At 43.1% G+C, this 21,362-nt stretch overlaps 1 protein-coding gene across 4 annotated transcripts in view; it reads left to right on the forward strand.

The window, feature by feature from the left end:
* Window positions 1–21,362, forward strand: part of PKIG (cAMP-dependent protein kinase inhibitor gamma) — an 89,878-nt gene that overhangs the window by 50,853 nt on the left and 17,663 nt on the right. For 2 of the 4 annotated variants that reach the window (XM_077765273.1, XM_077765276.1), the window contains exon 2: window positions 17,591–17,660. The gene's annotated coding sequence lies outside the window, so the exon portion shown is untranslated. Of the gene's footprint in view, window positions 1–7,234; window positions 7,403–8,846; window positions 8,924–17,590; window positions 17,661–21,362 lie in introns of those variants that run through there. The other 2 variants (XM_077765275.1, XM_077765274.1) reach the window with 2 other exon arrangements.

A 21,362-nucleotide genomic window follows, 5' to 3' on the forward strand; every position in this document is an offset into this window, starting at 1 on the left:
CTTACCTAACTTTTCTTAGCTTTAATTCTTCCATCTGTCAAGTATAGGTAATTCTGTCACTCCTGCTTCGTGGATTGGATGACAAAATGGAGGTGATAATACTTGCTGGACTATATCAAACTAGTGGACTGTGAACAAGAGGTAGGATAGTAGAAAGAATCTCACAGGCCTTCTACTTTGTAACCTCAAGCAAATGGCCAGTGTCTCTCAACCTTAATCTTATCTGTAAAATGGAAATATTGATATCTGCTTTGCAAGAGTGTTATAGAGATTAGCAATAACCTATGTAAAGCACTGACAAATGGTACTTATTAAGCTGCAGTAATAGTTATTATATTTAATGTGGAGATATTCACTCTGGTTATTCAGGATTCTTCCTCTGGAGAGACAGATTCAGCGCGTAAATGTTGAGATTAGCCAAAGGCCCAGCTAAAAGCTGATGGCAGTAACTGATTAAAAAAAAAAATAGGTAACATTTTTAAAAAGTGAAAATAATACACGAACATAATTTTTTTTAAAAATCTGCAAGTCTGGAGAGGTATCCGTTTCCTGCTTGCCCCTCACCGGGGGCACTGTCTTCTGCCTTTAGCTCTTCTGGTTGTTCCCTTAGTCTCTCTTAAGTGATAAGTAACCTACCTCCACTTCTTTTTTAAAATTAATTTTTATTTTTGTCAAAATGGCATATGTACATAGATTCTTTTTAAGATCAAATGTCATTCTTTGTTATTGAAACAACAAATAATGTTTCATTAAACAAATGTTTCAATAAATCAGTTATTAAGAACAGCTGTCTCCTGCCCCCACCCCTCCATCNTGCAAATAATACACATATACAGCTGTCTCTCTGTGTAAACATTCTCTTATGGTGGAAATTTGCAAACATATTCAACGCTAGAATAATATAATGAGTTGTCATGTACCACCCATTACCCAGCTTCGAGAATCATGACCCATCGTGTTTCTTCTTTGCCTGTAGCCACTTTTCCCCTTGCCACTGGATAATTTTGGAATAAATTTTAGACATCGTGTCATTGCATCGCTAGCTACTTCAGCATGTATCTCTGAGAGAACAAGGATTGCTTTGTTAAAAACGAAACTACGCTCCCCATATCGCACATAAAATAATTAATAATCCCTATTACTAGCAAAGGTCTCTGATTAACTCCCAAGTATTTTTTTTTATTCAAATCAGATGCAGGCAAGGACCACACACTATCATACAGCTTTTTCTTTGTTCATCAATTTTAGGTGATACCTCTTGACGTCCTACAGTGGCACGTGAGGCTTTAGCTTCTTTTTACAAGCACCACAGCCCCCCTCACACTTCTCCTTTACCTTTTTCTCCCAATATCACAGGTTTGGGGTTAAGTCTGTATTCAGTGTTTTACAGCATTATGACATCGTAAATATTGTTTACTGCTGAGCCAGTAATGTTCTGGTTATTCTTCCTTTCTGTATGGCTTTTCCTGGACATAGTAGCAGCTGCATCTTTAATATGCTCAGTTTTCCTTGTTCCTTACTGCAGAGTCTTCCCATTCTCTCCCGTAGACTCTCAGTACAATTTTCAGCAAACCTGTCGGGAGGTCCCTCAGCTCTGTTTTCCCGCCCCAGGCAGACTGGCGCTCCCTAGGCCTGCAGGTCAGCCGGGGTCCGCAGCTGCCCTCAGCCTCGTCCTTGGCGTTCATTCCACCTTTCTCGCTAGACCCCTGCTTTCAACTCCTACCTTGCAGGTTAAACCCTCCTTTAGGTGAAGGATATTCTCCAGGAGTTGACTGAGAAAACCGTGCATGAGAGAAACTGTTCTAAGTCCTTCCATGTCTCAAAAACATCTCCATTTTGCCTACCTGAGGATAAATTCTAGGTTCCAAATCATTTTCTTTTAGAACTTTTCCCTTTGAAAGCATTGCTCTGTTGTCTTCCAGCAGCCAGTATTTCTCGGAAGAAGGAAGTCTGATGCCAATCTGATTCTTTCCTTTTGAAACAGTTAGGCTCCCTAGAAATGTGGAGGATTTTTTTCCCTTTTGGATTCTGCAAGGTTAGGAGGATGCATGTAGGCATCATAGACTCTTTCCTTCTTCTCAGCACTCAGTGGACTTCTCAGTTTCTAAGGATGCAATCTTCCTTTCAGCTCTGGGAAAGTTTCCTCATGATTTCTTAGATGATTTCCTATTGTACTTTTCTTTGTATTCTTTCTCTGGAATTCCTATTTAGTCTAATGCTGAACTTCCTGGATTGTTGTTCTAGATCAAATGCTTTTTTATCCTGTAAACTTTTCCCCTCATACTGTATCTTGAAAGATTTCCTTTTCATGTTTTCCAGATTTTCTACTGAACTGTCAGTTTCAGTATTCATATTATTAATTTCCAAGAGTCCGGTTTAGTCAGCTTATTTTATGTTTTGTGGACATAATATCTTCAGAATCTCTCTGAAGACAAACTTTTTTTTTTTAAAGTTTTCACTTGTCTGAATTTTTCCCATAAAAGAATCCATTTTCTCTGTATTTTAGTTTCTGTCCTGCTGTTGGTTTTCCTCAAATGCCCTGTGATGCCTTTTTTTTTTTTTTTTTTTTTTTAGGCTAATTGTAAGCAATAATAAAAGCCTCTTTTTGGGAGTTAGGCCTTCATTTCCTCTGGAACTGGTTGTCTGTTTGCCACCTGGGCCTCACCCCTGCCTAGGAAACTGCCAGAAGCTCTGTGGACCACACTCGAAGGGTACACTTTGCTTAGGGCACCTCACCAACAGTTAGACTGAGGGGCCCCCAAAGGTCAAGATAAGGATGCTGAATCTCCTACGAGAGAGGAGGTATCCTGCAAACCGACCCATTTTTTTTTTTAGGTGCATGCTCTCTGGGATCAGGCCTCCCTCTCTTGCCATCCCTCCATCGGGCACACTGGCTGCATCAGCAGCAGTCTGAGGGGGCCCAGGAGGTAGACCCGAAGAATATCAAACCCTGTAGAGAATAAAGCCAGGTGTACTCCAAAACAAAAAAACAAACAAACAGTATCAAACATTTCTTTGTCATCTTTTGTGAGACTGACTCCTCTGTGCCCCCAAATGACTTGTGTCTGATTTTATTTATTTATTTTTTTAAAGTTTATTTTGAGAGAGAGAGCGCACGTGCATGTGAGCAGGGGAGGGGCAGAGAGCGAATCCCAAGCAGGCTCTGCTCCTGTCAGCGCACAGAGCCCAACATGGGGCTCGAACTCATGAACCTCAAGATCATGCCCTAAGCTGAAATCAAGAGTCGGACACTTAACTGACTGAGCCACCCAGGTGCCCCTTAAGTGTCTGATTTTAAAATATTATTTTGAATGTAGGTAGGGTTCTTTCTGAGTCCAAATGCCAGGAGGTTAACTGGTGATTTCTGTGTGGTAGGATGATGGAAGATTTTCCTCCCTTTTTTTCTGCTCTTCTGTATTTCCTATTTTTTTACAGTAAGCAATTATAATTGGAAAGAAAACTAATCTATTATTTTGTAATTGTCTCAATCACTATGCTTCTCAATAATGTCTAGGAAAAAATGGGGACCTTCTAGCTGTGTGGCATAGTGTGTAAGAGAGTCTGAAATGGCATGACAGCTGAAACCTGCCTTTGATAGGATGAAAGCTAATTGCATTTTGCAGCAGTTGTTTGGACTAGAAGGTCAGAAGCCACAGCCAGACCTTATTCATTATATCCTCCTTTCAAGAGACACCAGTCAGTCACCAGCCGAACAAGTTACCTGACTGATTTGTGTCTAGAATTTCCTCATGTGTCAAGTGGAGATAACACCTACCTCATAGGATCCTCACAGGGATTAAATGAGATAATTTATATAGAGTAATTAGAATACTATCTGGCATATGGTAAACATCCATTAAAATTTTTTATTATTTATAGATGTTCTTATTTTAATAAGAATCTGATAAACGTACAAAATACTCATAAATTAAACACAGATCTTTTCCATGAGAAACTCAGATTCTAGCAGCATAAGATCTGCCCAGGAATAAATATGCCTCAGAGAGGAGAAAAGGATATGTTTTTAAAGAGAGAAACAGATAAAGTGCCAAGGAAATTCAGAGGGAGAGACCCCTTCCAGACTGGGGGTGAGGGGTGGGAATCAGGCAGCTTTGTAGCAAAGGAGCTGTCTGAGCCCTTCAGACCAGCTCTGCGCTCAGAAGCGGGAAGCAGCCGGAGTTTCCACACCCCAGGCTGTGAAGCGTTGCTGGCTTTCCTGCAGGGAAACCCTTTCAGAGGCAGCAGAGTAAGGACTTCAGAATCCAGGCCTGGCCCCAGGCAGCCCTGGCTAGGAGCCCAGGCTCCGTCACGTATTCCGGTGAACCTGGCACAGGTTGGTCAGCCTCTGCGGCGTCGGTCTCCACAGCTGTAAAACGAGGGGATATTAAATAGCTCCTGCACCTGCTAATTGTCAGGGTAACATAAGGTGGTGTCTGTAGAGTACTGGGCACAGAGTGTGGCCCCCAGTCCACAGAGTGTATCTGCCACTGCCAGTCAGAAGACAGAATGAGTGTGCTGTTGGTGTCCTGTGTTCTCTTCATGGATTCTGTCACAGATGTACGAGTATTCAGTCTGCCAAGCAAGTGTTACAAAATATATGTGGTCGAAGAAAACAGTATCTTTGTCTTTATGAACGGGCTCCTTACTATTATTTTTGTTCAAATAACAAAACCTGATTCAAAGCATTGAGAGTGATTTCAGTAAACTGATCTGTCCGGGGCCCAGCTCATTTTCTGATGCCCCCTTGGGCTTCTAGAATAAAGGCCTGGCCAGACAATGGCTCCAGCCTCTACCTCCTGTGCCTCCTCCAAGCTGAGTGTTCCTGCTGAGAACCTGCCTGACAGCTCTAGGTGGGCTTTTATTTCTTATTCATCCTGAGGATGAATTCTAGAGAAATAATGGGTCCTTCTTCTGGCTTCCCAACATTCATTCACCGTTACATCATCCTCAGAGTAGAGAGGATGGGGACACTGAGTCAGAATTAGAAAATAATGCCTTTTACTTTAGGATGTCACAGCTTATTTTTGCAAGTTTTTTTTTTCCCCAAGTATTTTGAACGTGTAGTTCGTGCCAGGCACTTAATCCACACAAGAACCTTCTATTATTATTCTCACTTTACACAGAAAGTGACTTTCCCAAAGTCATATATTGCTGGAAAGTCCAGGGACAAGAAGGAAACCCAGATCTCTCTGAGATGGTGACTACTATTTTCCATGAATTAAGAGGCTAGAGTGCTTTTCATTTTACTATAGCCCCACACCAGCCTGTGGGAAGGCCTCAGATTGGCACACTCCCTCCTCACATATAGTCTGTTTGCTTAGTCCTTCCTGATTACAGCGTCAAAGATTTCTGAGAACTAATTAAAATTTTTGTTAAGTCACAAACTCCCACAGCCTTACCCCCACCTATAAATAGCTTCTTCTTTCCCAAAAGAACTACAATCCCAGCTTCCCATCTAAGCAAGTTTAATGGGGGGAAGGGCGACTGAAGCCCAGACTTCCTTCAGGTCGGTCACACAGTATTTTCATAGCAAAGCAAGTAAGTACCCCTCTTACTTAATGACCTGTTGTGTTTCCTTTAGGCAGTAGATTGACTACCTCCCCTCTCCTCTGGCCTGGCTGAAAACTCTCCCTCCCACCTAAATGAGTTAGCTCATTTTTCTAAGTAGAGATGATTCCTATTTAGAAATAAGGGCCATGCTCGGGGAAGTAACCATTTTGAGAAGTAGCCTTGGGATGTGTGGCACGCATGCTGCCCCAAGTAGGAGTTAAAGACTCAAGTTTCCAAATCTCACCCTTTAATCTTGAGCTCTGTGATCTTGAGCATGTCACTTGACTTAATCTGTGTTTCATTTTTCCTACCCAGGAAAAGCAGACTAAGAATTCAGCCCCTGGGTACTAATTCTCCTAAAATGAGAATCAGATGAGATCACATACAACAACAAAGCTGCCATCTATCAGCCCTTAGCATGTGCAGATACTTTCAGTTCCCTGCACGTGCTCTTTCTCACCGTCCCAACAGGGAGGCCCTAGCATCCCATTTTACAGTTAAAAAAAAGTTCAGAGCAGTTAAGTCACACAGGACTCGGATCCACATCTCTGGCTCCCACACTGATGCCCATAGGCAATATACATGTCCCGCTGCTTCCCTCTGTACCCAGAAGTGCGGGGCTTTTGTGTCTTCCCCTTTAAGCGCTCTGCAAATTCATGAGATTGTTATGGTCTCTCCTAATCCCCGCTGTTCCATATTAATCCCTAAGGACGGTTCTCGTGCTTCTTTATCTTATCTAGTAGTTTACGCTGCCTCTTTCCATGTCCCCCAGGCCTTGTTCAGTGAATTCTTTGGGGTTTTCTCCCAGAGAAACAGTCCAGCTGCAGCACAAAGGAGGTTGAAGGAACCAGGCTGAGCCTGGCATCTTGGGCCTTTGCCTCTGACCTGTCAAGGCTTCTTCCCTCCCTCAAGCCTGTTCTTAGGCGGCTTATGGTAAAATTCTTTAAGTTGTGATCATTGATAAGCTCCTCAGTCACTGAATTTCAGAAGTGGAAGGCCCCAAAGTCATCTTTATTGATGGGAAAACTGAGGTCCAGGAAGAGAGGTGACTTGCTTGAGACCATTCTTTGAGTTAGAAGTGTGATTGAGACCAGAAGCCAGTTCTCCAGGGCAGAGCTCCTGGTGAGCCTTGCGCTTGGGCACATTTCCTCTCTCCTAAGTGAGGGACAAACATAAATACTGTGCCCAGCATGCACCTAGGAAACTTGGAGGAGAAATTAAACAATTTGAAAAATTGCGCAGGAGGAAATGGGAGTGGGGTCTAGTGGGGATGCAAATCTCCACCCTACAAGTGTATTACACACCAAAGAAGTGAATTGAAACACAGCAAAGCAAACCAGGTCACCCTCAATCAGCAGTGACTATGAAGCAAAGGGACTTAGGCCAGGAGCCCTGGCCCGGTGAGTGGATAGGAAGCCTTTTGTCACTAAGGCTGCACTGTTGAAAATTGAAGGAAGGATGTTAGGCAAATGTGACGGCCTAGGATGCAGTTACAGCCCTCCCGGCTCATTGTCCAGAGGAAATGGATCTCCCCCGTGGACAGAGAGGTGGAAACAGAGCGAGGCAGCTGAGTGGTTGACATCATCAGGCTGAGTGTTGGGTTACAACAAATGGGGACTTACTTGGCCGGAGACGTGGGAAACACCCACTAAAACCTCGAAGTGCATTTCATTTAGAGACTCAGAAAGAGGGAGGAAGAGAGAGAGAGGGCAAGAAAATCTAGACTGCACTGCCGGCCTGGTCTGCTAATCTTGCTCACCCTCAAAAGGGAAGCATTTTGAATCCTGGTTTCCTAAATCCTCCCCTCCCTGTGACTGAAGAGCCCTGGACTTAGGAGAAACTCTTCACTCTTGTAAGTAGAACTTTATTCTCCGCCACCCCCACCCCCCGGGAAAGCAGAGTTTGGAGGCAGAGCTCTCTGGAGAGCTGTGCTCGCTTTATAGCCTGTTGGCCACAAAGTGTCTATTTTTATATTATGATACATTTTTGCTCTGAAAACTATGACTTTGTCTGAAACTGCCTGAGGCTCAAGTCTGAACTCAAGCTTCACAGATGGGCTCCATTCAATTGACGATTGACTTTTTTACCCCAAGAACACTGACAGATTGGCTAGAGCTTTAAAAGTAGCTCCTTGCCCTAAAGATAGGTAAAGAAATAAGTGTTCCCTTAGGCATCCGTGTTTGTAAAACCTTTAGTTTTTTCTCTGATTATGAAGGTGGTACAACCAGTTTTACACATTCCAGAGAGAAATGTCTCTGGAAGTGAAAATTCCCTTTAGTCCCCCCTCACAAGTAGAAGATTGGTATCCTAAATGTAAGCTACAGAGATAATTGGGTTTCATGTAGTGAGTGTATCACAGACACCCCAATGCCGCAATAGCTTCGTGGACTCCAGGGTGGAAAGAAGCGTCGCAAAAGTTTAGCTTTGTGGTCTTTTTATTGCTTCCTTTTTAAAATTTGCTGTTGATGACTAGAAAATAAACAGAACAAATGTGTAAGCACTTGGGCAAGTGCTCCCCGAAGGGGAAAGACTTTGGCTTTAAGAAACAAAGGGCCACCCAAGGAAAATTTGTGGTCCTGAACAAGTGTTCTACACTTTCTGGGCTACCTTTCCCCTTTTGTACCTAAATAAGGGGACAAAATTAGATGATTGCTGTATTTCAGAATTCAGCTTGACATGAACCATCCATATCTTTTTTGCTTTTGAGGAGAATCCTTAGGGCTTGAGGAGCAAAGTGCCCCTGGTTTTCAGTATCCCAGAATGGCTGAAAACAGGCACCTATAAGGACAATTAAAAGAGGACATAAAACACATTCCTGTCTGGAAACTCAGTAAGTTACTTCTGAGTTTTCATAGTTTTGTAAGGTTTGTTGAAGAGAGAGAAAGTCTCAGCCTGGTGAACGTGTGTGCGCACATACGCAAGACAGGAGAAACAAGAATCAACACTATCAAGTGTCTCCTTAAGTGCATAACCCGAGGTGGTCAGTGTCATTATTCCCTTATCTCCACTGCATGTTCCCATATCATCCTGAACTCCTTCCTCGCGTTCACCTGAACTGTGCTAACACAGTGACTGGCATAACTTCCATTCACCATGTCTCCCCCAGACCATGTGCCCTCTCTCATGAGTCTGTCTCGTCCATTACCATAACCCCATTACTGGACACACAGATCCAGAGGAGACACAGCATACTCAATTTTAAGGTTTGGCACAAGAGAGGGAGGAAAGGAAGGAAAAATCTCTCTCTGCTGCCCTTGTACCTTCATCTCACCAAGGCACGGCCTCTCCCGCTGCAGGAAAGGATGGCCAGAGCCAAAGTGCAGAGAAAAGCAGATGATGTGAAGTCTTGGATTTTGAATTTCTAGGGTTCCAGGTATGGGCAATTTAAGGGATTTTTATCTTTAAGCCTATCCGAAACTCTAACCCTCGGGAAGATGCAGTATTTAAATTCTGTCTGAGGGACGCCTGGGTGGCTCAGTCTATTGTCTGACCCTTGATTTCAGCTCAGGTCATGATACCAGGGTCTTGTGATCAAGCCCTGCATGGGGCTCTGTGCTGAGCGTGAAGCCTGCTTAAGATTCTCTCCTTCTCTCCCCCTCTTCCCCTCTCCCCCTGCTCGTGCTCTCTCACTCGCTCTCTGTCTCTGTCTCTCTCTCTCTCAAAGAGAAATTCTCTCTGAAAGAGAAGAACAAAGAAGACAATTGCTTGAATTAAAATTCTGGTTACCAGGAGGGTCCTCAAAGCCCCTGGAGTGTCTGAGAGCTTCTTCCATTTTCTCCAGCAGCTCAACCCTTGAAATTGCACCATTACTGCCGTGGAACCACCCATGGTCGTGGGCCATGGGCCTCTGCCTCTGCCTCAACCCCAGCCCAGCTCCCCAAGATCTCCAGACCTTGGCTAATTTAAAAACTGGTCCTTCTTCCTAAGATGGTGGTGAGGAGGTGGTATTTCTGGAAGGAAAGTACCTGGTTTGGGTTTTTATTTTTGTTTGAATTTTAATGCCTTTAGCAGGTGTGTTCTCCAGTTGATTACCATCTGTGTTATTTGCTTGCCTGTCTGTCACCGTCTCTAGCCTCTTGCCTGCCCCTTGTCCCCTGTGGGCATTTGCACTTTCGGTCCCAGGATACCTGGTTGGTGTCCACAACCCTTGTCACTTCAGACTGTCTAGGGTTCGGTGGGAAGTTGGGGAGGGTAGCAGATACTCACCACCTCCTAGTGGAGACATCTTAGATTACCTCACAGAGACTGCTGCTTTTCTGTAAAGTGGGGGGATCAGAGTTTACCTACCTCCAGGGGCACCATGGGGATGAAACAGGATAAGGCTCATTGCCTACTTAGTTGGCACAAAAATGCTTGGGATTAGCTACTTTACAGTTTCCAGAAAGAGAATATTAGCCAATGTACACAGGCCCTGGCCCCCTGAGTCATGGGATGGCATTTGTATGAGGGATGTGAGGTCATCTCTGAACTTATCAGTGTTGAAGCCCCCTGCGATGGGCCCCGGAGCCGCCATGCTGCTCTTTCCCCTGTGTCGTAGCTGTTTCCTGTCACCCAGTCAGGTGCCGTTCTCTTGAGTCCAGAGGATGCTGGCCCGGCCACTTAAGGAAGAAGCTGGTGGCAGGTGTTACTTTCTGAGTGTGACAGGGAGCTGCGTTCACCTAATTAACTCTGCTGAGTGTTTTCACAAGGGGCCAGAAGTGATTCCTAAGTGGAGACAGACGTGGAAAATCTAAGGTTCTTGGAAACAAGTCATTAATCATGACCGAAGGCTGAGCTCACTAACTCCTGGAAATCTTTCAGAAATGCTTTATGAAAACTTTGTGCACTGCTCCTTCAAAGAGTGGTTCCTTTGGAAGCTACTGTCTGCTCTGATGCTGAGTGATTCTAAATTGCAGATTAAAATGCATCTGTTTTATTAGAGGAAGCCAATATTTCCTAACTTTACTTAAAAGAAGTCTCTTTAATCTTCCAAGAAATTACTGCTCTTCAGTTGGCTTTTCCAAAATGAATAATGGGCCTTCAGGGCACTAAAGGAATGAAGTATTGTTAGCTGATGCATTCTTATTATGTCCTAGGGACCTAGGTCAGTCATTATGTTTAATGCTTTATAGGTGTGGTCTCTGCCATTCAGTAAATTACACTGAGGGGTGGACTCACACCAAGCATGGGGGGGGGGCGGGGTGCGGACAGGGCCCCGAGGAGAGAGAGCCAGTGGCCTTGTGAAGTTCCCGTCATGGAAGACAGGCAGGTGAAACAGTTGCAGTGGATCAGCATCGGGCGGATAGGGGTCCGGATCTCGAGCTGGCTGATTACCCCCAGAGGAGCTTTGCCAGCTTTAGGGAGAAGTGAGAGCTGCGCCCTGCCCAAGCTTTCATTCCTGGAACCTTCCTGTTCAAGGCTTCACATGAAAGATGGGAACTCTTCCTCACAAATTGCAGAGGCCCCGCCTTGGATCATCCTACATCTACAACCCCAAGTTTAGTAAGGAGACTTAAGGATGGGTGATTTTGCAGCCTAAGATCACCACTGGATTTTCTGCTGGTTTGTTTTTATAACATTTATTGTAGAGGGTGGGTTTTTTTTTCCAGATTATGAAATTAGAACATGTTCATGGAAGGAAAGCTAGACAGTACAGAAAAAACACTTAAATCCTCAGCCAGTGGTTTCACGTCTTTGATTTTTTACTAAGGCATAGCCAGGTCAAAGGGCGTGAACTTTGTTCGATCTCTTATCCACATTCCAGTTTGGCACCAGAAAGTTTCTGCTAGTGTAAGAAACTCCCCTTTAGCAGTCCACACGTCTGTCCTCACCTACCATCTGCTCACCCACACACTACCACTGCTTTTCAGGTTTCACTTGTCATTTTCTGGGCAGTCTCTGTTTGCATATCTCAAAGGTGCCATGTGCCACATTCTCCTAAGTAGGAGAAACCACAGCCTCCTTTGTACTTTCCTGTGCATGTGCAAGAATTCATCCACCGTTCAGACCCTTTGTGTGTTAGGCGCTATGCAAGGTGCTATGGGGAATACCAGGGTAAATAAGACCTCTAAGTAGCTTGTGGCCCAATAGTAAAAAAAAAAAAAAAAAAAAAAAGACTCCGATAACTCTAACACATGTCATTATGTACCCCAAGAGAGAGACAGTGCCGTGGAAAGCCTGAGAAGGGACAGTGCCATTTGAGTCGAGCCTTCAGTTCACTTCAATACTGTTTTCATGTATTCAGCTAATTAATATTTATTGAGCACCGAATTCTCTTCCAAGCACTGGGCCAGGTGATAGGTGAACAGTGTTTCTTGAAACAGACACGGTCCTTCTTCACATGAAGCTTACCAGGACGTGTAGTGGTGTTATGGAATGAATAAACAGGGGTGCAGTCAAGACAGGCTTGCTTAAAGAGCCGCTGTTAACTGAGATGAGGTGTCTGTTAGGCCAAGAGCTAAGGCAGGAGGTGGGGAGGAAGGGTGTTGTGGGAAAGAATGATCCAGATAGGGAAAGGTACATGTGTGCAAGGGCCCAAAGCAGGAAAGCTTGTGGAATGTCGGAGAGACTGAAAGGAAGCTGTGTGGCTGAGGCATAGAGGGGAAGGGAACGGAGAAAGGGGTAGAGGTTAGGGTTCAGAGAATTAGGCAGGGGCCTGATGATGTAGGCCTTTGTGGGTGGTGTTCACTATGTGGAGAATGGATTGAGGGGCATTCGCAGTAACCACTGCGAGTGAGGATTGGTGTTGGGTAGGACTAGAGGGTGAGGGGAGGTAGATGGAAGAGGTAGATGGATTCGAAACTATTAGAGGTAGAAACTTAGTGGCTTCTAGCCTGTGCCAAACCCTGGGCTGGGCCCTGAGGGCATAGAGATGAAAGAGATAAATCCCTGTTCCTTGGGGTTCTAGGGGCCCAGCAGCCTTTGAGGTTGGGTAGGATGTGGGTGGATAGACGCAGGAGCATGGGGTTTCCTTCCCATAGGCAGCAGCTATGTTCCAGTATATGAGAAAGTTTCTCCCTGAGGTGGCATAGAATATTTGTTACTCCTGGACTATAATTCTCTTCCCAAAGGGCAGGGAGAGCTGTTATTCCCAAGAGGCTGCTTTTATTCATTGTCTTGCCTGCCTTTCTCCCTGTGATTTCATACCTGAGCTCCCTCCTGGAGTCCTACTAGACTTGGGGTTTGGAGACCTGAGTTTGGATTGCAGCCCTGTTACCCACTTGCATGTGACTTACAGAGATTATTAACTTGGCTTGCGACACCTGGGTCGCTCAGTTGGTTAAGCATCTGACTCTTGGTTTCAGCTCAGGTCATGATATCACAGTTTGTGTGATCGAGCCTTTCAACGGGTTCTGCACTGACAGTGTGGAGCCTGCTTGGGATTCTTTCTCTCCCCATCTCTCTCTCTTCCCCCTCCCCCTGCTCATGCTTTCTGTCCCTCTCAAAATAAATAAACTTAAAAAAAAAAAATTCTTAACATCTCTGGGTCATTCTCACCTGTAAGTGAGAATGATACTTATCTGATACTGGGTCGTCATGAAGATGAAATTAAGATAAGGCATTTTAAAGTGCTTTGTAAAATATGAAGTGCTATAGAAATGTGAGATATCATCATTATTTCACTGAAGTAAAAGAACAGAAGTTAAAACCACGGCATTTCACCAGGGAAGGCCAGCATGTACCTTGCACCTCACTCTGAAATGGCAGATCCAGTAGAGTAGCTGTCCTTTGGGAGTGTTTGGGAACACTATTCCTCATCTTTTTTATTTCATCCACTGGGATAAACCATTTCCTCTTCTTTCTCCTTCCATCAGAATGGTTTGTAGAACAAGCTGTTTTATTCTCCAGATTCCAGAACCCATTTGATATAGAACCCAAAGCATCTGCTTGGAGCCCCGGAAAGCCTGTGAGCAGAGATGCAGCATTTGCGGGGCTTTGGTTCTCAGCGGCCAGCACACTCCCAGGAGTGGGTGTAATTGTTTCGGGGGAGGAAAGCAGTCAAGGGCACTGAGCCATGGAATAGCACAAAACCAACCCCTACACCACCTAACCTGGACAGGTTCTTTTTTTTGTTCTTTTTAAAAATTTTTTAAAATGTTTATTTTTGAGAGAGAACACGCAAGCAGGGGAGGGGCAGAGAGAGAAAGGGAGACAGAGGATCAAAGCAGGCTCTGCATTGTCAGTGTAAAGCCCGAACTCACGAACTGTGAGATCATGACCCGGGCCGAAGTTGGACACTCAACCGACTGAGTCACCCAGGTGCCCCAGGGCAGTTTCAAGCCAAAGCTTTAGGCGTTCTCTTGGATTTTAAAGGGGGAAATTCTTTCTTTTTTCTAAATAATATGTTTCCCCTTATTTTTTTTTAAGTTTGTTTATTTTGAGAGAGAGTATGCATGGGAGAGAAGCAGAGAAAGAAGGAGACAGAGAATCCCAAGCAGGCTCTGCACCATCAGCACAGAGCGTGGTGTGGGGCTCGAACCCACGAACTGTGAGATCATGATTTGAGCTAAAACCTCGAGTCGGACACTTAATCAACTGAACCACCCAGATGCCCCATATTTTTCCCCTTCTTAAATAAAAAATATAACTGTTTAGGAAATGAAGTATCCCTTTTTCCTCCATGAAGCTTTTTTAAAAAAAGAAATATCTTCCAGCCATTAGAATGTTCTGTTTTGACCAAAAAAGAAAATAAATACAGTTAACTATCCCATGTCAAGATAAACAGGTAGTGTGTAACATAGCCTATTGGAGTGTTTCTCTGCTCTCAAATGCTTCTTTGTCATTGTTTTTATTTTCCATTAATTCTCCCTAAAGTGGTAATGCATGTGTTCATTGTAACTAAATAGTTTGAAGATGTTGTAAAGAAAATGTTATAATCTCTTTCCCCCTACTTCCCATTTCCTTCCTTCTGAAATCAGTTTAGTATATATACTTCCATACCTTTCTCCAAGCTCGTATTGAAGTGGATGTAGTGTTTGTGTAGCTATGTAGTTATTTGTTTTGTCAGAAATGGGATCATACTTTTATTTTCCACTTTCTTTTTCCCACTAAATAATACATCCTGGGTAGGTATAAATCTAACGCACCCTTTTAAATAGCTTCAGGGTGGGGCGCCTGGGTGGCTCAGTCGGTTGCTCATCTGACTTCAGCTCAGGTCATGATCTCACAGCTTGTGAGTTCAAGCTCTACGTCATCTCAGAGTCTGAAGCCTGCTTTGGATTCTGTGTCTCTCTTTTGCTCTGCTCCTCCTCCCCGCCTGCTTTGGATTCTGTGTCTCTCTCTCAAAAATAAATAATAAAACATTAAAAAAAATTTTTTTAAAGTTTTAAATAGCTTTAGGGCTATAGACCTGCAGGTACCACAATATATTCAGCCATTTGTCCTTTGATAAATATTCAAGTTATGTTTTGTTTTCCCTTAAAATATTGTTGCATTAAATATCCATTTTTTACTGGTGCTTTTATTTATTTGAAGTATAGTTGACACACAACGTTACATTAGTTTCAGGTATATGACACATAATTTGACAAGTCTATAGGTTATGTATGCTGTGCTCACTACAAGTGTAGCCACCATCTGTCACCACACAACCCTGTTATAATACCACTGGCTATACTGGTGCTTTTATTTCTATACATTACACTTTCAAAAATAATATTGCTGGGTCAAAGGGTATATTTATTTGATATTTTAATAGAGAATACCATCCTACTTTATAAAGAATTCTAGTAGTTTACATTCTTCCTATAAATACACAAGTACTTTCATTTCCCTACATCTTTACCAATATTGGGTATTTTTTCCCTTCTTCCCTCCTACCCTTCGTCTCTTTCTCCCACACTCCATCCCCCTCCTCCCTCTATCCATACTTCCTCTATCTTTATTGTTTTATCCTTTGACCAAGCTGATGGCAGAAAATGGTGTCTTAACAGAAGAGGTGCTTGCTTTGTATTTTCTTTACCACTGGTGAGATTGAGCATTGTTTCATGTTAATTGGCCATTTTATTTTCTTCTGTGAATTTCCTTCACCCTTTTTCCTTACAAGTTAGTTGCTTTTTCCTCATGAATCAGTTGCCTTTTTCTCAACAAGTGATAGCAGCTCTTTATTAAATATTCTTGCAAATGAGTTTTTGCAATGTATTGCAAATATTTTTCCTAATCTATTATTTGTTTATTAAAGTTTTCTATTTTTTTCTTTATAGTGTCTAGATTTCTTGCCTTGTTTAAGAATAATATCCTCACCTCCAAGTTACATAAATATTTTCCTAAATGTTCTTCCAGTACTTTTATGGTTTTAATTATTTAATCCTGAACCTTTAATCCCTTTGGAATTATGTTTATACATAGCAAAGAGGTAGGGATCAGGCTTTGTTTTAGATCTGCCAGCACCATTTATTAAATAAGCCATCTTTTCTGTTTTACACTGAAATTCCATCTTTGTGATAAATAAGTTACTTTCTTGTATCCTTTTCTGAACTTGCTGCCTTAGTCCGCAGACCTATTTGTTCTTATGTTGTAACCATCTTTTTACTATGTCTTCATAAAGTAAATTTTTATTATATCCTAAGACAAATCTCCTATTTCATTTTTTTCCTCTTTTTAAAAAATGTTTCATTTTTTGAGAGAGAGATAGACACAGTGCAAGCAGGGGAGGGTCAGAGAGAGAGGGAGTCACAGAATCCAAAGATAGGCTCCAGGTTCTGAGCAAGCTGTCAGCACAGAGCCCGACGTGGGGCTCAAATCCATGAACCATGAAATCATGACCTGAGCCAAAGTCAGATATTCAGTCGACTGAGCCACCCAGGCGCCCCACAAATCTCCTATTTATATATTTTTTCAATAATTTTCTTTCCTACTTCTTGACCACATTTTGGGGTATTTATTATTCCATATGAACTTTAAAGTAATTTTACCCATTTCACTTTCAAAAAAAAAAAAAGCTATGTGTATTCTTATTAAAACTATGTAGTAATTTGGGAAAGGTTAATGTTTTTTGGATAATTAGACTTTTCTACCCAGGAGCATGCTAACTGGTGTGAAACTTAAGTGTTCTATTTCTGTATTTTGTCATTTTACCTTAGAATTTTTCAATATGCAACATGGATGTATTATGTCAATTACAGTATTTGTCCTGAATAAGGACTGTGAGAAGTTTTAGTTCTGATCTCTCCCATCCTTGACACTTCTTGTCAAATGTGTAATATTGTCAGATTTGTGTTTATCTCCCTACCTAGCTTTGTTTTACTTAATTAGTGTTTTAAATGGACCAACGTACTATACTTAATAGTTTTGCTCACTGTTAACTCTAAAGCCCCACTTACTTCCTGTGCTTGGTTTCCTTTCTGTTGGAGAATGTTCTTGGAGTCTGAATGGCAAACTTACTCGGTCTTTATCTGGAAATGTCTTTTGCCCTCCCTCTTGATATTTTAGAATTCTAGATAGACTGCATGTATAATGATTATGAAAGTTGTGTGCACCTCTTTAAAAGTTTTCAACAAAAATAGAAATCATTCATGTAAAAAGTAAAAGTCTTTCACTTCCTTTCTCCCAGTCTCTGAGTCCCAGAGAGAGAACCACAGTTCAGTTTGCTAATGGCCTTTTTCTATGTAGATACAAAACAAAAGTGTATGTATACAAATGCTGTACTTTTTTCTAGGCATAAACAATCATGTTCATACTTTTTATTAAAATGTTGATATGTGCAGTTTTATACTGCTTTTTAACAACAGAGCATGCCCTTTTTTCCATGTGGGTACAATGAAATTTTTTTCATGCTTTGTAGTGGCCATCTAGTAGAGTACTAGTATGCCACAATTTAACTCTTTTTCCTACTAACAAACATTTAACTTGTTTCTTATTTCCTTTGCAGTAAAATATATTTTACTGATGATCCTTTTATATAAGGTAACATACCTTTGGTATAAATTCCTATATATTTGACCCAAAGAGTGTGCACATTAAACATGTTACTAGATCTGCTTAACTTGTCTTCCCAAAAGATTGTTTTAGTTTATTGTCCTAGAGTATGTCTGGCTCTAAGTTTTGTTTTTCTTTCCCTTAGAATTTCCACACTGATTAGTCAACAGTGGAAAATCTGAAGAGATGCAAGTAGGAAAAAGAAACTAAAACAGGTGGGTAATTGCATTGCTCATACCACTCTACTATAGCATCCCAAGTGTTTGTCTAAATGCCTTTATTTCTGTTCGAACAAATAAAAAGAAATAGGTTCCAAGTGAAATTAGAAAGGAATTTTGGTCCCATGAAGAAAGGGCAGGTTGGCCCTTTGCAGAAGTTATACAATATCACACTGCAATTTTACAGACCATTTCCTTATAGCATGAGAAAGACAATTTACTTCTGGTAGCTTCAAAGAGAATAGGTTTCTGCCGCTGTCTTTTTAAGCTGATGGAATTATACACAGGTTATTAGCAAATTTGGGCATGACGCCAACTTTCTTGTTTGTTGTGCAAAGCTATTTTCATAAGGACTAAGGTACATTATGGGAATTTTAATACTGTGACAGAGGAGCAAAAGCAAGTAAACCCCAGCCTGGAGAAAGAAGCACAGGCCAGTGGTCTTATGAGAAGAGATGGTGCAGGTCCCTTCCAGTCAGAAGAAAATTGCAGTTCATGAAACATGAATGGCCTACTTGGAAGTATGGCCACTTTGGGTCAGTGTTCATACTTTAACATTTCTGGCATCAGTTATTCATTTTTAACAGCCTTCGATCCATGGTTCAGTCCCCTCCCCTCCCCACAGCATGCCTCCCATCATTTGGCTCTGTCTCCCTACAGTTAGAGCAGAATCTTCAGCCTTCGTTTCTCTGTCCAAGGCCTAGTAGCCCCAGGAGCTTGGGGGATTTCCACCTTCTTTGAATTCTGTCTCATGGCCTCCCTGCCTCTAGCACCTAAGAGTCCTCTTCTCTGTTGGCAGAGTAGGCCGGGGCTGGAACTCCCCAGCTGCTTATCAGCAAGGCTTCGGGGCCTTGCCCTGCAATAGCTTCCCAGGCTACTGGGCTTGTGTCCTGTTCTGACTCAGTGCCCCCGGGAACCCCCTGGATGCAGCTGTTTGCCATGACTAAGAAGCGGCGGCCGGTCAACCCCCAGGATTGTTTATCTGGCCAAGGCCCGTTTAGGAGAGGGCAAGCCTGCAAAAGGCCTCTGTTACAGAGCCACTAAACCTTGAGGATGCTGGGGTTATAGGAAGTCTAGAGCTGGGGTTTTTAACCAGGGGTTTATGGTTAGCTTCTGGGATTCAGAATTCCCCTGTATTCATGGGTACAGAGTGTGTGTGTGTGTGTGTGTGTGTGTGTGTGTGTGTGTGTGTAGACACACTTTTCTGGGCCAAGTGTCCATAGCTTTCCTTGGATTTTCAAATGTATCTGAGACCTCTGAATTTTAAGAACTGTTGTTCTAGGGAAAGCCTCAAGTGTTATAGGCCACTGTGTCCCCCTGGGCACCAGATGCCAGGATCTTGAGAGACCTCACCAGGCTTCTAGGTTTTTCTGTTTGAGGGTGAACTAGGACGATTAGTATCACTGAAGCTGAGAGCCTTCCCATGGGATGTCCCACAGTCCAATCATGAACTTGCACCCCCAGCCCGTTTCATCTCATTGAACACACTGGATGTGCTGAACACTCTTGGGTGGGGGGAGGGTTCTGGCTTCTGAGTCCATAACTCAGAAGGGGCCCTGTAGGCAGCTCTACTGATAGTGGTGAGAATAGTGCTAAGGGCTGGAATTCACTTTGGCCCCCGACTTCCAGGAAGAGCACTGAATGCTTTATCCACATCATTTTCTTTAACCCACACAATCCTCCAGTGAGGCTGGTACTGCTGTTTTACAAATGGAGAAATGGAGGCCCAGAGAGATATAGTAACTCACCCGAGATCACAGAGCCAATGGGCCAGTAAGTGAAACATGACCCACACACATAAGCTTAACCACCAAGCTTCATGGTAAAAGTAATGGGCATTGATAGAAAAGCTAAAGTGAATGGAACAAATAGGGGGGTGTTTAGTGTAGGGTAAACTGCCCTGTATATTGTGATAGTGAGCGCATTGCTATATGATAGCAGATACACAGCTGTGCTCTTAAATCATTAATAAAAGGTTGGTGATAGGGACGCCTGGGGGGCTCAGTTGGTTAAGCATCTGACTGTGGCTCAGGTCATGATCTTGAGGTTTGTGAGTTTGAACCCTGCGTCAGGCTCTATGCCGACAGTTTGGAGCCTGGAGCCGGCTTCAGATTCTATGTCTCCCTCCCTCTCCGCCCCTCCCCTGCTCACACTCTGTCTCTCTTGCTCACTCGCTCTCTCAAATAGAAGGAAAAGGTTGATAATACGTTAATGCATTAATGCAATATATGAGAAGAATTTCTATTCATTATAATTCAGATAAGGGTTGTTTTTTACAGCTTTATTGAGATATAATTCACATATCATACAATTCACCTTTTTAAAGTATACAATTCTTTGTCCTTTAGTATATTTATAGAGTTGTGCGCCCTGATCAGTTTTAGAGCCTTCTCATTACTCACCACCTCCCCGACTCCCCACCCCTCCCCAGTCCTAAGCAACCACTTATCTACTTTCTGTCTGCAGATGAGGTTTCGATATTTACATGATTAACCATGTGGGAATCTTGGTGATCTGGAGTGAGTTATTCCCTGAGGGATCATTAGACAAATGAAATTTGACTCAAACATATTTTATAAATGGCTTTATTGGCTAAGAGGCTACAAACGTGTCTTTGATATGCCTGAATTTGGGATTGACATAGGCAAGAGACAAGTATTTTCTGAATCATTTCACTTGTCAACATCGCCTGTCAAATAGGCAGCTCTCGGTGAGCAACTGTAAAACAATGGCTTTGTGGGGCCACATCTCTCCACTGGCGTCAGAACCAGCACAGGATCTTTTTTCTGTCATCTGAATCCCTGGTGTGGCTTTTCTCTTGGCTTTGCTGTGGTTGTCTGTGTGAAGGCTGCTCGTGTGGGTGCCTGTCACTCTGTGAAATTCAGGAGACAGCACGTACAGGATCCTGTCAGGCCCTCTGAGGACGTCCAACTGCATGCTCTCTTGAGCTTTCATGGTAGCAGATCCAGTGTACATCTCTCTGGATTCAATCTTTCTTCCTCTCTCTTAGAAACCTTTTATTAGGCATTATTATGCAGCAGGCGTGGTTGTAGGTGCTCAGGAAATCTGTGCTCCTTAAGCTCCTCATGCCCGTTATTACAGTGTGTCGCCTGGTGTCACCAGGTGGAGAGCCATTTGCGTTGAGAGAAGCCAGAGGGCAGGGGGTTTGGTGATAGAACAGTTCTCTGAGGGGGATGACCCAGATGCAGTACCGTCCACATCAAGACAAAGCCATCCCCAGAGTGCACCATCCTAAAGAATGTGCACCAGGGCGCCTGGGTGGCTCAGTCGGTTGAGCGTCCAACTTTGGCTCAGGTCATGATCTCATGGTTCGTGGGTTCAAGCCCGTGTCAGCCCTGTGCTACAGCTCAGAGCCTGGAGCCTGCTTCAGATTCTGTGTCTCCCTCTCTCTCTGCCCCTCCCCCACTCATGCTCTTCCTCTCTCTCAATAAATAAATAAACGCTTTTAAAAATTAAAAACAAAAAAGAATGAGCACTGAATTGGGAATGAAGAAATGTGGATTCAAGTCCTGATTTACTGACTGGTTGGAGGACCTTGGGGGAATTGTGCCACCTCTCTGAGCCATGGTGTAGCCATTGTGTCACCATTGTGAGGGTGAAACAATTCAGTGCCTCTTAGATACTTTCCGTTCCATTACTGGAAGGAGTGTGTATGTAGTAAGTGTTGCATGAAGGACT

The sequence above is a fragment of the Crocuta crocuta genome, unplaced genomic scaffold (assembly GCF_008692635.1).
Source record: "Crocuta crocuta isolate KB4526 unplaced genomic scaffold, BGI_CrCroc_1.0 scaffold477, whole genome shotgun sequence".
Taxonomy (NCBI): Eukaryota; Metazoa; Chordata; class Mammalia; order Carnivora; family Hyaenidae; genus Crocuta; species Crocuta crocuta.